The sequence below is a fragment of the Lepidochelys kempii genome, chromosome 9 (assembly GCF_965140285.1).
Source record: "Lepidochelys kempii isolate rLepKem1 chromosome 9, rLepKem1.hap1, whole genome shotgun sequence".
Taxonomy (NCBI): domain Eukaryota; kingdom Metazoa; phylum Chordata; order Testudines; family Cheloniidae; genus Lepidochelys; species Lepidochelys kempii.
In genome coordinates this window covers 30,956,406-30,974,897 of record NC_136388.1, presented here as the reverse complement: position 1 = coordinate 30,974,897, position 18,492 = coordinate 30,956,406, and the positions used below count along the sequence as shown (strand labels likewise).

At 39.9% G+C, this 18,492-nt stretch overlaps 1 long non-coding RNA gene across 1 annotated transcript in view; it reads right to left on the bottom strand.

The window, feature by feature from the left end:
• LOC140916887 (uncharacterized) overlaps positions 1-16,654 on the bottom strand; it is a 92,605-nt gene extending 75,951 nt beyond the window's left edge. The window contains exon 1 of the long non-coding RNA XR_012160680.1: positions 16,590-16,654. This is a non-coding gene — a long non-coding RNA (uncharacterized LOC140916887). The remainder of the gene's footprint in view (positions 1-16,589) is intronic.
• Positions 16,655-18,492: the final 1,838 nt, after the last annotated feature.

The following is an 18,492-nucleotide window of genomic DNA, read 5'->3' as shown; positions in this document are numbered from 1 at the left end:
AGTATAGTTTCCCCCATTTCACAGATGGGGAAAGTGAAGTACAGATATACAGCAGGCTAATGAAGAAAATACACCTTTATTTTCTGGTAAAGCAAAGCAATCTTCAGAGACAGTGTTAGTTTCTCTAGCATTTCACAGACTTATTGTCATTAGTAATGAAAGTCCTAGGATCAACACCCTGAACTCTGAAAGAAGGAGGCAATAGCTAGGCATAAACAAGGCTAGTGGCATATTCTTCTTTAGGCTTGCAAAATATTTTCACTTAATGCTTGTGAATTTTGATTTCTAACTGCCATTTGTCCCCCGTGGCAGCTAGGGGCCCACTAATTTGCTTAGACCCTTTGAAAATCCACCCTCCCTATATTTCTCATGATTTGGTTACTGAAAAAACTTTCTGTTCCCAATGTGGGTACCTATTTGGGGATAATTACACAGGCTGATAGTCATTTAAGCTAATCAGATGACAGTATGCATCCAAGGCATTTAATAAAGACTAATGAGAGGTGGTTCTAGGCCTAGAAGAGTAGGGGAAAATAACTTGAAGGCACCTGGGTCAAGAAATCCAGCAGTAATTTGTGGTCATGGAGTGATCTCAAGAGGGGCAGCCATCTGAGGGTAGGCAGCGGTTCAGGGTGTGGGAAGTAGGATGCTGCAATTTCTGAGTTTTCTGGTGAAATAGGTGGAACCAAGGAGAAGCAAGGGCAGCTGAAAGGGCTAAGGAGATGTGACCATGGCCTCAGGGCATACAGTCAAGATTGCTTCAGTCATATTAGTGACTGAGGTGGGATGTCACTGAGCAGGCAGATCCCCTGAACCAGCATGAAAGGACCCTTGTCTCCAGTGGCAAGCCCTTGAGTCCTTTGAAGACCCAGTCTCATGGAGGGCAGGGGGTTATTTAACAGCTATTGCATTAACTTTGCATTAATTATTAGGTGGTTTTTTAGTACAGTAACCAAATAGAGCACATCACAATTTGCGCGTTGTGAATTCTTTTTAGCACTCTATGCCTTGGTCTTACTACTCTGACTTGCAATTACTATAGTGAAGATTGAGCCTTCAGTCTAATCTTGTGACTGTAAAGGTTACAGGTGCAGTGAGAGCTGAAGGTCTGAGCTGCACAACAGTCCATAATTTATGAGTACACATCAAAAATGAAGGACCCACAATGTGACAGATGAAGCTCATCCAAACGAAAATGAGAGAGGAAGAGATTTCTCAGTCATCAATACTTATGACAAAGCTTGGTAATGCAATTGCTTTGTCTGGTGGTAATGTTAAAGATATTTCAGTGTGCGGTTTAAAACGGGCCAAAAATCCAAGCACTCTTTTTGCTGCATAATTTTGTTTTCAATATAAACAAACATTTGCATACCTAATTTTATTTTAATATTCATTTTTAACTATTATCTTAAAACAGTCCAAAAAATAATAAACCACATTCAAACTAAAATGAAAATCTCAATCTAAGCCTTTACCTCCCCACTCCTTTTTAGATGCTAGATATCCATTTATTTAGGAGAAGTTACTCCCTCACAAACAATGGAAAGTCTAAGTAAAATCCTACAATAAGAAAGGCTTAGTCCAAACATGCCCAAGTACAAGCTGGTAATAAATTTGACTGCTTTATACGTCATGTCTCAATTTGGTCCATAATCTATAAAAAGCCCCGAAATGTCCTCATAAGAATTCTCTATGGAAATTCCTAAGTCTAAATTAAATGTTCTCATAGAAAGCCATGTAGGACAGGAGTCCAAACCATTTCTCCTTAGTCAGAGGATCATTCTTTCCAAAGTCTTAATGTGGATCTCAGTTGCACGTGAATAGAGCTATGTACATGTTTCAGTTCACAGGCAGGGCACCAGACTAACTGATGCTAGTTCACGTGAAGGGGGTGTAGAACCTCTTCACTCACACTCTGTTTTGCTCAGTACACCTCAAAACTGGGACCCCTTTTTACCATTAAATGTCTTACAGGACTGGGCCTACCCTAATATTGGGAAAGGGTCCTGCAGCCTTTCTCAAGGTATTCAAATTGATGTCACATCTTGAAGAGGCAGTGGCTCTTCCAGTCCTTTGAGGGGGTGGGGCAAGAGATACCCACCATCCATAGATCTTCATAGTGTTTTCTAGAGTGTGGGTTCAGTCTACCTCTTCTCAATTCCTGAGCAACAGTTCTAGAGTTGGAGTACAGAGAGGATGTCTTCTGCCCCTACTGCCTTGTATGGTTTCCAGACTATTGGAGGATTAAGGGAGACCATAGCTCTTGTGTTAAGAGCTTCATGTAAAGAATTGTATGCCTGGAGCCACTTGCAGGACACAAACAATGAGCAATAAAATTACTAAAATTAGTATTGTATTGTGGTTGCATCACGGGACCCCAGTCACAGACCAAGACTCAGCTGTGCTAGGCACTGTCAGATACAATCAAATGTTTTGTTCTTGCCTTAAAGTGCTGACAATCTTGGCATACCTTAGAGCAGTGCTTCTCAAGCTACCTGATGTGAGGGACCGGCAATTTTTTTCCCCAGTGTGTGCGCAGACCGGCAGCCGATGGCTCACAGACCGGCACCAGTCCACGGACCACCACTTTGAGTAGCACTGCCCTAGAGTACCTGGAGTGATGGAATGGCCTTCCAGAACTCTTCTGTACCTTCTTGCTCTCCTGAGGCCCACAGGAGAGAGATTGAACCAGCTTTTTCCTGTAGGAATCTTATGGGTAAAGAGGGGAATTAGGTAAAGCAGGAACTTGAACCTGGGTTTCCACATCTGAGGCAAGTGTCTTGATCACTGAGCTATTGGCTATTCTGGGATGGGTCTTGGTGTGTCTCTTATTTTGACCAGAAATTTTCTCCTGGATCTGAGAGAATTTCCAGATGGAATTTTTGTTGAAACTTGTATGCTTCCATGAAACTCTTCATCTAAAGAAATGACATTTTTCTTCAGGAAAAGTTTTGTCAGCTTTTTCAACCAGCTCTGCATAAAATATCCCCAGTCCTTGCAAAGTTATGTGCAAGGACAGTTATGTATTTTTAAAAAAAGCTGCTTGTGATTAACCTTAGGTATAAACAACATGACTGTCTGCATTCATACTAAGGGCAAAATAATGTTACACATTCAGTTAGCACATCCCAGGAGGAAGTACTAATGGGTTATACACCAGTATGTACATTCAGGTAATAGATATCAATTAATTAATAAAATGTAGAAGTAAAGCTTGCTAGTTAGCGTTATGGGGTTACACATAAGAATGCCAGTCCCCCCTACAGATGACTCTATTTCTAGAACTGCAGGCTTGTTTGAATCATGATTTATCCTTTCTACATTAAATGTAGTTCTCTCTAGCATGCCTGTGGCACATCTATTCACCCATGCTGTCTTGCAAGTAAACCAAAGAAGAGATGCCACTGATTTTTGGTACTTTTATTTTTATGTCTGCAGTCTCTTCCTGCATTTGACAAACTGTTTTAACTACTGTGTTTTTCAATACATGTGTGGGGTTAGGGGTAGGAGGAGGACCCTAATAGTTTAAAATGTTTTAAAATCAATAGAAAATTCCAAAATTGGATTGCAACATAACCTTTTCCATTTTAATGCCACTTTGTGTATTGACATTAATATTTAATGGAGGCATTTTATTTTAACGGCTTGAAAGTCATTGGTGATGTCAGCTGGCCTTATTTTCAGTGATGTGGCAGGAGCTGCTGGCCGCACTGTACTCTGCTAAAGGCCATATGAATCTTGCTTTGCTGGAAATAAAAAGTGAAAGTGCTCCTGAGGGGTAAAAATAAATAAAAGCAATTCAAACATTTCTGCTTAGTTCTTTGACAGTAGTTTGTTTGTATTCTGAAAAATTAAGAAAGATTTTTCATTTATACTGTTACAGATTTTGTATTTTATTAGCCTGTGTGTTTCATAAAGTAAATGATTTTACTGAAATATCACGCATGTAATTTTTCCTTACTTAATGAAGTCTGTCCTCAGCTCAGAGAATACGGTCTTCTTGCTGCTTCTTGTGATGCAAGAAGAGACTGTATCCTTTAAGATATCAACTTAAATGTCCTTTAATCATAGTTAGGTGGTGGTCTTAGGGAAACAAATTCCTAATTACTGTTACCATCAAATCTGTGCCTGGTAAGATGTTGCTGACAAACCTGTAGGGGTAAGAGGCTAATGAAAAGGATCTCGCAGTTCTGCAGAAAGAAGGTTTAAGATGGTTGCCAGTGGCTGTACTAATGCATTTTTGCATTCGTGTTTGGTGTTGACAAATCCCTATAAAAGAACCCATGAGATAATTGTTTCCCATATACATAATGGCTGGATGAAGCTAATAGCACTGCATAATCTTCCCCCCATTGCCCTTATTTTTTACATTCATATTTGGGGGGGGGGGGCTCTTATCCCTAGAGACAGCTATATAGACTGACCATGGGCTGATGTGAGGTAATTAGGAGATACAAGTAGTCAAGGAAGGTTTTTATCATTTTGGCATCTCAGGATATTGTTCTTGTGCTGAAGTGGAAATCGGAATAGTCTCCAGAATGGCCTGTGAATTCTTTCATCTATGCCAGACCATAATGCACTGTATACTTTGTTGGCCAAAAGACAGCCTGCAGCTAGTTTCCATTGTGGCTGTGATTATGATGGAACTTGAGGAAGGACAGAATTGCCTGCCTGCTGCCTATACAAACTATCTGCCTGTTAGAATCAGATTTAGTCTAAGATTTTTAGAGCCCATTAAAGTTGATGCCAAAATTTCCATCGACTTAAATGGAGAGGTAAGCCCTTTGTTTCAACATTCAGAGTTCTTAGTGGGCTAGGGTCTATGGGTCTAATTCTTCTGTCACATCAATATAAATCAGGAGTAAGTCTACTGAAGTCAAACGTCAATGTAAAACTGGCTCACACAGGATGAGAATGAGGTTCCACATGTATCGTTTTACCTTGTTATCTGGTGTAACCTTGCTTTTGGGCTTCCAGTGTTAGCATTCTTGGCTTTCATTAGCAATTCCATCTGTTTTAGGAACTATTTCACACTTCAAGTGCAAATAAGTAGAGCTGGTTGGAAATGTTTCAACAAAACATTTTTAGTTGGGGAAAATGCCAATGTGTTGAAACTGAAACTTTTTGGAGAAACCAAGTATAATATAAACTTCTGTTGGGAAGACTTTTCATGCCCAGGATGGAATTTCTGGTCAGAGAGATCCGCCCAACCCACAATAGCCATATTTTGTTCAGCCGCCCCTACAAATGAGGTTGATTCTCTTCTGTTTGTGGCACAGTGAGATTTTTAGCAAATGCAAAAAAAAATAAACATAGCTTTTTGCTGTATTACAATCTGGTCATGTGTATGACAGGGCAGTCGATTAATCGCAATTAACTCACATGATTAACTCAAAAAAATTAATCGCACTTTTAATCACACTGTTAAACAATAGAATACCAATTGAAATTTATTATATTTTTGGATGTTTTTCTACATTTTCAAATATTGATTTCAATTACAACACAGAATACAAAGTGTACAGTGATCACTATATTTTTATTACAAATATTTCCACTGTGAAAATGATAAACAGTATTTTTCAATTCACCTTATACAAGTATTGTAGTGTGTCTTATCTCTTTATCGTGAAAGTGCATCTTACAAATGTAGATTTTTTTTTTGTTATGCATCCATGCCAATGATGGGTTCTGCTCAATAATGATCCAAAGCAGTGTGGACCAACACACATTCATTTTCATCATCTGAGTCAGATGCCACCAACACAAAGTTGATTTTCTTTTTCGGTGGTTCAGTACTGTAATTTACTTATCAGAGTGTTGCTCTTTTAAGACCACTGAAAACATGCTCCACGCTTCATCCCTCTCAGATTTTGGAAGGCACATCTTGGGTCGAGTGCTGTAGTTACCTTTAGAAATCTCACATTAGTACCTTCTTTGCGTTTTGTCAAATCTGCAGTTAAAGTATTCTTAAAACGAACAACATATGCTGGGTCATCATCCGAGATTGCTATTACATAATATATATGGCAGAATGTGGGTTAAACAGAGCAGGAGACATACAATTCTCCCCCAAGGAGTTCAATCACAAATTTAATTAACGCATTTTTTTAACAAGCCTCAGCAGCATAGAAGCATGTCCTCTGAAATGGTGGCTGGAGCGTGAAGGGGCATACGAATGTTTAGCATATCTGGCACATAAATATATTTCAATGACGGCTACAACAGTGCCATGCAAACACTTGCTGTCACTTTTAGGTGACATTGTAAACAAGAATTGGGCAGCATTATCTCCTGCAAATTGTAATCAACTTTGGTTTGCCTGAGTGATTGGCTGACCAAGAAGTAGGACTGAGTGGACTTGTAGGCTCTAAAGTTTTACAGTGTTTTATTGAGTGCAGTTATATTTTTGTACATAATTCTACATCTATAAGTTCAACTTTTATGATAGATTGCACTACATTATTCGTATTAAGTGAATTGAAAAATACTACTTTTGTTTTTTACTGTGCAAATATTTAATCAAAAATAATAAAAGGGAGCATTGTATACTTTGTATTCAGTGTGGTAACTGAAATCAATATATTTGAAAATGTAGAAAACATGCAGAATATTTAAATAGATGGTGTTCTATTATTCTTTAACAGCGTGATTAATAATTGATTTTTTTAAATTGCTTGACAGCCCTAGTATATGAGTAGATGATGCATACCATAAATAAAATATAGTATCATATTTTACACTTTTAATGACTTTTAGTACTTTTGAAAAGTGACTGATTCAAAAGGTTTGAAAGAGAAAGTAATCTGTTTACCCACAGAACAGGTACAATATAGCAACATGGGCTTCTCTATACTCTCTTGCCAATTCACCTCAACTCCGATGTGGATTAATTACCCACAAGAGCAAAAAAAGAAATTGGGCCTCTAATCGATCTGCTGTGACTTGTTAACATGGGTTTTAATTAGTGCCAGTTGGGTGAGTGATTCTATTGGGGTAGATGCCTGTCTGCATGCATTCCTCATTACTGGTGGAGGTAGTAACTTTTGGCCACCTATTAGGCTGGGCCAGGTATGAACTGGTGACCAAAGATCAATGGCAGATCTCTGGAAAAAGCAGCTTTTACTTTTGAAATTCTTAACCATCACTTTAAATAAAAGATTGTTGGCAGCTGGTACCATTAACACACAGTAACACTTTCTCTATTACTGAACCCTATGAACCTTACAGAAAAGGAAGCTTATTAGAGCACAGGAGACTAGAAAAATGCTTGGGAATATATAGACACCAGGTGGGTGAGGTGATATCTTTTATTGTTCCAACTTTTGTTGGTGAGAGAGAGAGAGAGATTGCCTCACCCACCTTGTAACCACATCAGTTCCAGGATATTAGGGAGACAACACACTGTATACAACAATGAGAATATATGGCTTAAAATCAACTCTAACCTTAGGGACCTGAAGTATTTAGTGGAGAGAGTGGAAAGATGTTTTCTCATTAAAAAGAGAGGAGGAGACTGCTAAGACTGGAAACTAACAGAAAAGTATTAAAGCATCGAAAGGACTAATTAATTTCTTAAATTCTAAATGGACAATGAACAATTTCTGTTGACTAAAACAATCTCACAAGTACAAGCCTTAACTTTGGAGGCAATTCTTTGTATGCTCATCTAAAAGTAGCCCCATATTTGTTTGTTCAACATAATACATAATATAAAAAATTTCATTTGATCATCAGAAATTTCTTTTCTGATGAGCCACCTCCTTATCAGCAATGCTCTCGCATTAGTTGAGATGTAGTAGAGTATCTCATTGCTTCTACAAGGTAGAGTATACATATGCTATTAAACAGATTTCATAAGACTTAAATGTGGACTTTGTCTGTTTAGGTCACAGCAATAAGGACATGAAGTATTTGTCCTAAGTTTCAGGAACTATGAGTCCCATAACCAAATTGTTGCAAGAGATTTGGAGGAGATTTGTTCCTTTGAAAACTAATTCATTTGTTCATGAGCAATATTTATAAATACCCAGGTTTCAGAGTAACAGCCATGTTAGTCTGTATTCACAAAAAGAAAAGGAGTACTTGTGGCACCTCAGAGACTAACCAATTTATTTGAGCATAAGCTTTTGGATGCATCCGATGAAGTGAGCTGTAGCTCACGAAAGCTTATGCTCAAATAAATTGGTTAGACTCTGAGGTGCCACAAGTACTCCTTTTCTTTTTATAAATACCCAAGAGCTCAGCATATTTTACATACTATGTGGCTGATTGGGACTGTGCAGGCAAGACCTTGCACGACTGGAGTCCTTAAGTTAATGGGGCTTGGTACAGCAGTTAGCCTTCTCTAATGGGATTGTAGGATCAGGGCCTATACATTAGAACATCAGAATTACAGACTGATCAGTCAACCACACACCTCATGTGGAACCGGAAGTACTCACTCAGGTGGCAGCAGAGACAAAAAATTCAAAACACATACAGCACTGTTAAACATAAACTACTAAAAAAAGGGAAAGGTCAATCCTTTTTTAAAAAGTAAGGAAATTGTTTTTGCACTTTCATTTTAAACTAAGATGGTTAAAAGAAGCTTTTTTTTCCTGCATATTAAAGTTTCAAAGCTGTATTAAGTCAATGTTCAGTTGTAACCTTTTGAAAGAACAACCATAACATTTTGTTCAGTTACAAACAACCTCCATTCCTGTGGTATTTGTAACTGAATGAGGTTCCACTGTAGTTATATATAGTACAGGATTGCTTAACCCATTACTTAAATTTTGCCTTGCTGGGAAGAAATGTGGTGGATATCAAACCACATCAACACTAAAGAGCAGTGCAAGGCAGAATGGAAGGAATATTTGGTTTAATTGCCATTGTAGAGCATATTTAAGTAGGTGGAATATAATTACTAGATTGAAATATGACCAGGAAACATGGATAAAATCTAGAGCTAGGCAGAGTCTAACCCTTGCTTGCCAAAAGCTGCGGTAAGGTTTGTGAACCTGTGCTCATTTATGGACTTTTAAGATCACGACTGCAGTGTGCTGGTGCTGTGCAGACAAGCCCTTAGTTTCAAAGTGCCATAGAGGGGTGTGTTTTGCACTCTAGAAGATACCTAATTTACATTCATGTAGTTCACAGGAAACAGGTCCATTTTAGAGTGCTCCAGCAAGGTCTAGATGGGGTAGTTAAAGCACAGCCCATTAATAACCTCTGCAGATATAGTTATGCTGCTATAGTCGTGGCAGCAAAGCCCCCTAATGGAGACACAGCATATGTCAGCAAAAGAGGTTCTGGCATCGCTACACCACTTCCCCCAGTGACTCTTGTATGCTGGGGGGGGGGGGGGAAACACTCTTCTGGATAGATGTGACTATACTAACATGGTTTTTGCAAGCACAGCTGTGTCAGCTAGGGGGTGTGGTTTTTTCATACTACTAGCCAACGTAACTCTGCCAGTAAGACTTTGTAGTGTAGACCGAGCCTAAGTGAAACTTGATGGTTTTGTTTGTCTTTGAAATCTTTGATTTGTCCAAAGCGAGCAAAGGAAAGACACGTACCCATGAATCGAAACTGAAAAAGGTAGATGTGCATGAACCCTTGCAAACCTGAACTCGTGTGTATCTCACAGTTCTAGATAATGCCTGTCCTGCTAAAAGCATTGTGGGATTTTTCAACAACACAAGTGGTCAATTCTTCATCCAAAAGGTGGCATCTCGCACAGTATTGTGATCCCACGCAACCTACTGTGGCACTGGTTTAGTACTGACTCAGAGGAATACACCTGCTAAATCAACAAGGCCAAATCCTGCAGCAGGCAGGTATTTCTATGTCTCTCTACCAGATACTAACAAGTCCTGGCACTGCTTTGTTTTATGAGATCTGATGAGATAACAGCATGAGCTGATATGGCTGCTGTGTGTAGATGACACTGTATATTAATCAAACTGAAGTTTACAATTCTTGATTTTTTTCATTTAAAAAAAAAACAAAAAGACTATCTTACAAAAATATGATCTGTCTTGAGAATTCAGTTATACCAAATCGGGTAAGTTTATACCTTAATAGAATGTGTCAATTCAGCCATGACATTCTTCATTGCAGAAATGCTGCTACAGACATCACAGATGACATTTTCTTTTGAGCTCCGCTATAGCTGAAAAAGCACCAATACCTATTCAGAGACTGATTTAGAGTTAACAGGGGGACAATTTTACTACACTACAGTACATAAACACTCTGTACTGTCAACATTTTATAACTGGTCACAACACTTGTAAATATATTTTACTGAATCTGTGTGTAATGCTGTTAAATGCAGATAAAGGCAGGAGAAGACCAGTGTTTTGGTTTTGTTTATTTTGTCATTTTAAAGTGATTTGGGATAATAAGCCTGTTAGGCTATTAGGAACCGAGAGTTATAATTAGTTTTCAGTTAGTGATGTAAAGTACAGTACAGTGTCTTTGGTAGAGTTTTATTGCACACTTGTTCTACGATTGCCACAGGGCCTGATTCTGATCATGCTTGCACTCCAGAGTAAATCCACTGAAGTCAATGGAGTTACATTGATGTTAAACCAGAGTAAATGTGATCAGAATCAAGCCCCTGGTACTAAACATATCTGTTAAATTTCATTATGCACTCTTATTCTTTTCTGTATCTTATTGAATAAGAGAACATTACTTTCTGGATTAAGGAAAATATTCTTAAATAATACTTTTAGGCTGATGCTGTCCCTTGCTCATACAAAATCCCATTTGGCTTTGAAGTATTGGATCCTTTATCTGGAAAAGCTTTGTGTTTATATTTTATATAATAAAGTCTTGATATTTCTTGCAACTGTCAAACCTGTGACATGCAGCAGATAAAGTGTAACAGTTGATTAAATCCATTTGATATTTTGCCTCATAATCTTAATTTTATAAAAAATAAACAATCATAGATAAGAAAGTAAGTTAAAGGGTAAATTTAAGCCCAATAGGAACAAAGGGGCAGGGAGGAGAAAAAACATCCCCACCCAAAGATAAATGAACTAATGGAGATGGGTGAATTGCAGTGTACGTTACAGCTCTCCAGGCCCAACTGTTAATTTAAAAAAAGAGCAAGGTGGGGGGAAGAGGAGTCTCTACATGCTTTTATTTTTCCCTGAATGTCTGTTTCAGTTATTTTAGTTCTCTCCAGAATCATTTGTTGCACTATCATAAGGTATTGTAGGTCTTTGCTCATTGCCTTTGCATCAGCAACATCCATGCAACTCCAACCATGTCCTGCTTACAGATACTGGATGCTTTTTTCTTTTCAGTATCTATTCTTCTACTAAATGAACAAAGCTTAATGTTTAGGGTAGTTGCATAAGTGCACTTAAGGAAAATTGCTTAATTTTTCTGTATGTGAGAGAACAGGAGACTAGGGCTCCGACCTGCTCCATTGAAATCAATGACAAATCTCCCATGGGCCACATCTTTGGGGCTGACTTTCTTGCACCTGGCACAGCTCAAAAGGGCTCTGTGTAAAGGCAGCTGAAAGCCACTTCTACCTGGTACAACTTGAGGCAGCACCAGGCCGGCTCTAAATCCCACCCGATGCCAGTTGTCCGTAAGGACTTTCAAGCAGCTGAAGATCTCTGGAATGTAACGGTATGCTGACAATGCCCCTTTTTTCCTAATCTTGCCCTCTATGCTGGCGGGGCTGGGAAGGATAATGGGACAGGAGCTGCTACAACAGCACCCAAGGACTCCCTTATTCCAGGGCAACTCTTAGCTAGATTCATCAACTTGATGGCTTCTTTGTACTGGGACCAGTGAAAAATAGACAAACTGGGGACCAAGATTTGGCCCCTGTGACTTCAAAAGGAGCAGGTGCAGGGCTCTGAATGCCGGCCTTGCTCTCAGTGTGGAAAGATGGTGGTGTCTGTGGCAAAGACAAATTCCTATGGGATTGATTTTTTTAAAACCCTTCTTTACATTAATGAGCAGGTATTGACAGAGACATAGTCCCACTGACTCCAGGGGCACTACTCATGTGAGTAGCTGCTTAGTAGTATGAATAGAGGGTTCAAAATCTAGCCCAGTGTCTGTTTGGCAAATCATAGATAACTTGCATCTAACTTTGTGGTCTTTCTGATTTCTCCAAGTGCACCCCTTTAGGAGTTCAGCTTCTTGCTGTTAGCTCTCACATGTTTCTTCCACTTGTAGATTGGGACCCAGGAATGCTGTCCTGTATACCAATAGTTTATCATCCTGCAGATCCAAATGAATTTGAGGAACTTGCATTTCCTCCCCTTGGGAACATGCAACCTGTGAGATATTGACCAATAGTCTGCTTAAAACAGTGTGTTTTATTTAGTAATTGGAACAAAGCACTGGAGGGAAAAAAGGATTTTTAAAACCGCCTATGCCCATATTTCTTATGTTTGACTACAACCTAAGCTATAATTTTGCCTTAAATTATAGGAACGCAACTGCCCCAATTTACATTCTCCTAGCACAGCCTAGATTCTGGCTGTGGCTGCGTGACTCTCAATCTGGTTCTCTCAGGTTATGGCTACCCATAAAATGCCACAGCGGTGCAGCTGCACTGCTGTAGTGCTTTAGTGGGCACTACCGATGCTGATGGAGGAGTTCTCCCATTGGCACAGGTAATTCACTCCGCCAAGAGATGATAGCTAAGTTGATAGAAGAATTCTTCCTAGCACTGTCTATATGGTGGGAGTTAGGTTGGTATATCCATCTTTCAGGGGTATGGATTTTTCACACTGCTGAAAGACTTAGCTATGCTACTGTAAGTTCCCAGTGCAGAGCAGTCCTCCATCTAATCTACCCTGTTAATTGATTTCAGTGATTTCCCCCCCAAGAAGCATGGGCTAGAGCCATTAAGGTTACTTCCCCTGGCATTGCCCCTCAACGATCCTTAATTTTAAACTATTAGACAACTATTAGAAAAGGCCTATTCCGTCTCTGAAAGTTTTACTTTCCAGTGTGGTTGCAGGAACATCTGCATCATTATTTCAAAACTGCCTGTTACGTGTCCCTGCATCAGCAATGCATCCTCTACTAAGGTATATCTTTGTTGTCATTAACTGGGGTGATTGGTACCTGGGTTTAGCTGAGCCTAGGTGTGAGCAGACACTCTGTAAAGACAATTTTTCCTCACTGGTGCCTGCACTCATCCATGTGTGGTTGCTAGGACTTCTAGGGGCACATCCCATGTGTCAGGTTCAGAGCAGGGTAAAACTCAAAGCTGAGAGTAGCAGAGAAGTTCATAGCAGAGTTCCAGGCTGGGGTCGATACCAAAGATCAAAGTCTGCCTCCTGACCCACTCCTGAAATTGGACTCAATGTCCAAATTAAGCAGAGGTCAAAGCCTGGAGTATTAGCAGGAATGGTTATGGCAGCTACAGGAGATCCACACTCTTGCCTAGACACTTTTTGGAATGCCCCTTAGGTTTATATATGGTGGGGATCCAATCAGGGGCCTTGAGGCTGGACTTCCTGTTGTCTGTCAACAGAGAGTCATTGATAGTGGAGTGTGAGCTGCTTACAGCTGCCACTGGGTGAGGGTATGGAGAGGTCTGATGCCTGGCAGCTCTGTGGGCCTGGATTTGAAACCTGTTGAGTCTTGCACAGTGGTTGTTAGTGCTACAATAAATTGCGTTGGTCTATGATTCTTCCCTAGTGATTTGTGAGAGAACTTGTCTGTTTGGGCTCTCAGAGGGAATTGTGGGAAGGCATTGCAGAACTATAAGTACTTGAGTGATCTATTCTGACTGTACAGTGGGTAGGGTGCCAGCCTGAGTGAAAGCAGTACTCAATCTTTAGCCTAGTGCCCCAGCCAGACCTGCTAGTTCATGCTCAGGTCAGTTCTTTGTGGACAGAAGGAAGGTTAGAGCCTAGGTCAACTGTGCAGTGAAGACATACCATTAGACTTACAAACCAACAGTAACACGGGCTAAGGCCAATTCAAAATCATGTGGAAGATAGCTTCTGCCTATTTAGGGGATTCAGTGATTGTTATTTCTACTTCTCCAGTGGATACTCTGTGTGTGATCTTTCTGATGCTAATGTATATTCCACGTCATAGTGGGAGAAAGGCCTGGCTCATCAACTCCTATAGTATTACTCTTAGGAGGAGGGTTTCTTTGCACAGACTGAATCAAAATCAAGGGAGAGTAGTTAATGTCACTGCAGCTAATTCTGCCACTTACTACATTGACTGTTGATGTACTTGTTGCCGTTAGCCCTTCAGCCACCTTCTATTACTCGTACCATAAAAGGAGCAGTGGTATCTGCTCTTGCTTTTTATTGCCACCTGTGCCTTTCTTGAAATCCTATAAACCTGTTCTAGCTTCTCCATTTTGTTTGAGTGCTTTTGTAGAATTCTTCATAAATAACAAGTCCTCACATCCAGGCTATATCTAAATCTTGCTGATTCTTTCAGCCTAGCAGCTCTAAGATATGTCCTTTCCTATCTATGCACACAACTAAAACTCTCATCCAAGCTCTCATCGTCCTGTGTCTTGATTTACTGCAACATCCTTCTCTCTGGCCTTGACAAATACAATCTTGCTCCTTCATTCATTCAGAATGCTGCTGCTAAAATCCTTTTCCTAGACCATTGCTTTGACCCTGTCATCCTTATTCTCTTTGAATCCCTCCACTGACTACCCCTTCTCTGACATCTGCCATAAGCTGCTTGTATTCACTTTCAAGGTCCTTCAGAGTCTGTTTCCATACTGCCAAGATGCCTTGCTCTCGAGCTGTCTGCTCACCTGCAATCGGACAATGATGCCAGCCTCCACTGCCCACTGGTTAAATCTTCAAACAAAATTTGTGCTTTCTCCAGAGTTGTCCCACACCCTTAAACATCTACAAAGATACCTCATCATCCCTCAGATCCCTCCTCAAAACTCCATTGCCATGATGCCTACAAAAAATGAATCTTACTGCAAGTGCGCTAAGACCCCCGCCTATCATTGTCTCATTGTTTACTTTTACACCCCTGTTTGTTTGTCCTGTTTCTCTTACCATCTGTTGCCTCTTGTCTTATGCTTGGACTGTAAACTCCTTGGGGCAGGGCCCATTTTGTTATGTGTTTGTACAGCACTTAGCACAATGTGTCCTGTTCTTTGCCATTGTGCCTAGAACCAGTCAATATAAATAGTAGCAGATGATAAAGCTCTGAATGCTGGAGTCCTTTCTTTATCATTTGGACAGGTGCGTTGTCTTACGAATCTTTCCTTATCAACATTCTTTTTCTCCCCTCTATTACGTGGAATAAACATACTTTGCTATCTTCCTTTGATCAGTTATGTTTGAGGTGTGCTATGTACGTTCCTAAGTGTGGCATTTGAGCATCTGTGTGAAGTTATTTATTATTATTTTAAGGTCCTTTCCAGACAGCGACTTAAAGTGATCCATTGTGCCTTACAAACCAGACACCATATCACAGAAACATTCCTTTAAACAGTGTCGATATTTCACTGTCGGACTTTCTTACACCAAAAACACCGTTATACTGGATGGCTAATGATGCAATAAATTCAACCAGGAGCTTGTTACAGTTAAGCTGTAAAGGGCAAAGGTATTTGGACAATGCAGATTAAATTAGACCTGTATCAATTACTAACTGTGTAAGTTATTTCTTCTGTTGTCCTTTGTAGAAATGTCATTCTCCTGAAGAAATAGAGGTCATTCTATTTACTACATGTTTAATTTTTACAGCCACTAACTTCTTTGTGAATAAATAATAGGCCTAGTTCAGAAGACAGGCATCAACTCAGAACAATTATCAAAGACATTAGGAGACAATGCTAATGTATTTCATGCTTCAAAAGCTACAGCTGCCAGAAATTCACAGCAATCAATCAACACTCTTCTGCTGTTTTTCATATATTAACACACTGGGGGTAATTATGAGCCTGACTCTCTCCCCCGACCCCCACCAAAAATAAATTTACTGGGTATATTAAGTGACTGTTCCTTGGAGACCATTTGACATGTAGGTAACATTCCTAAAGACAAACAGCATTTTATTCCTTTTTTTGTAGAATGCTCAAAAAAACCCCAAAGAACAAACCAAACCCTATTTCATACAATCAAGACATTTCATTGCATTTGACTAGAATTCCCTTTTCCTGCCCTTGTAATCTGCAACTCGTAGTTAGACAACTGCACAGGCAAGTTGCAATGGATAAAGCCTTTTCCCTTTCACAGCCTGTCAAGTCTTCCCCTGGATTCTTACATAAAATAAGTTTGGTCGCAGTGTAGTCTCTTGTGGAAAATAGTCCATACTAGGAAACCATCTCAATTTACTGGAATAAATGGCTTTATGGTCTGGGTCAGAAAAGGCTTCGGTAAAGTCTAGCATATAGAGTGAATTATTTCTAAACCCCCAAAGCCAGGTCAAGGTTTCTACCACAGACATGTATTGTAACATTTTGTGATGTATACTGTCTTCATTTAAAAGACTTCAGTCTCCAAGCTTATCTTTTCTTTGACCTTCACTGAGGATAGACTAATAAAAACTATTTTTATAAGCAACATAAAGCTTGCACAGGCATAGATGCTTCAACCACAACAACAAAAGATTACCTGTGAATTTATGAAGAGGGGATGCTGCTGCTTATAGCAACAAATCTCTCTTCTGTTAATAAGCGATACTGGCTGTGCCCTGGGAATGCAGAGGCAATGTTGTTGTTATGCTCTCAGCAAGAGCTAATTATACACTGCGTCACAGCTCTGTTTTCTGTGGGGTTGTTTTCATCGGCTCCAAAAAGGAGCCTGTCTAAAACAACAAATGAAATTACAAAGTGTATTTTTGTACTTTCTCTTGCCTTTTCCTTCCTCCCATAAAATATTGTATTTTCAAGTTCCTTGAACTCATTTCAGAATGAGTCCTTCAGCTTCTGGTAGAAAGGAAAACCCCCATCGTGTGTGCTAGAAGAAAACAAAACTGACCCTGAGCAGTCTCCCTCCCGCTAACCTAGTTAGCCTGCAAGGAGTGTTAAGTTGCCGAAAGCCATTACCCTCTAAGGTATTTGCTCCAATATAATAAGCTGTACAAGGCCCCCTCTTGCTTCTCCCCTTATTTTGGGTTGGGAGTAGCCCCCTTCCCATCCATCCATGAAGGCAGGAATAGAGGAGGATCAGGCTGGGCTAATCTGACACCCTCTCATGCAGGCATTGGAAATGACAGATGCCTAAGAATGGGCGGAAGTGGAACCAGAACATCAGTCATCAATAAGACTGATAGCTTACAGTGAAGTTTTGCTCTGAAAACTGATGTTGTAAATTTGGCAGAGGGGATTCCATGGTTATTGTCTCATGGATTTTGAGGCCAGAAGGGACCATTGTATCATATAGTCTGATCTCCTGTATAACATTGTGACTCCAGATCGGATTTGCTGAGTTAAAACAAACCAAAAATAACACCTTAAGAGAGTTTAGCTGTCTGCCACCTCAACCGAAACTTTTGGTGTGATCTGAAAGTCCAATCTTAAGGCTTCTAGGTGCTCCAGTGCTGTTTTGTTCATGGATCACCCTATTAGTTCTTTGAAAATGTCTGGTTTGCTGCTCCCAAGACCTGCAGACACCGCTCAAGACTCCCACCTTAGACTGGCTCTTTACACAGAGCTGGAATTTGACTGTTTTCTGCTATTGAAAGGATCCATTTTCAATTCAAACTGCATATGTGAGCCGTGTCAAACTGCCCTGTAAACACTGATACACAAATAATAAAAATACATGGTTAGATATGAAAAATCGTCATGGATTGATATGTGGTCATGAGAACTTGTCCACAACCACTTTTGGAGAATTACTCTTCAGACCATGAGTTGCTGTCCTCTCCCCCCCCCCGCCCCAAATAAAATAGAATGGGCTTGATTTTTACCAATGATAACCCTTGTGATGGAAAGTCTGTATGATATTCCCACAATCTGCTTCATTCGGGTGGGGCCAACAGCCTGTCAGTGCAGTGGTAGTGCTAGGTGGGGAGGGGTTAACCAGAAAATGCACTGACGTGGTTATACCCCAGGAAGCCTCTGTTGAGGAGGCTCTTATGGTGCTTGGGCCAGAAATTAAAGATACACTCCCCCTTGTGGCTCATTAGCCTGAATGGTGCAGGATATGCAATTTTGCAGCCCTTTGTACCAACAGTAATTAATTGACCTCATTAAGTATTACCCTTGAAAATAGCTTTGCTAATCGGAGAAATACTTATTGTAAGGGCATGTAAATATACTGGGGTGTTCTATGTAACCTGTGTAGGGATATGTACATACTGGTGAGTGCTCTCATGCACCATAGCCTGTTTGTATTATCTCCCCTTCATAACACCAAATAACTTAATATTTTAAGAATACATAGATGAGAACTTGCACAAACAGTGTGACAATAACACTGGCCAGATCTGTGGTATAAGTACCCTGAAACCACAAAATGTTTGGCCCTTCATGTCCAGTGCCTTTATAATTAAAATGTCACGTTTTCCAGG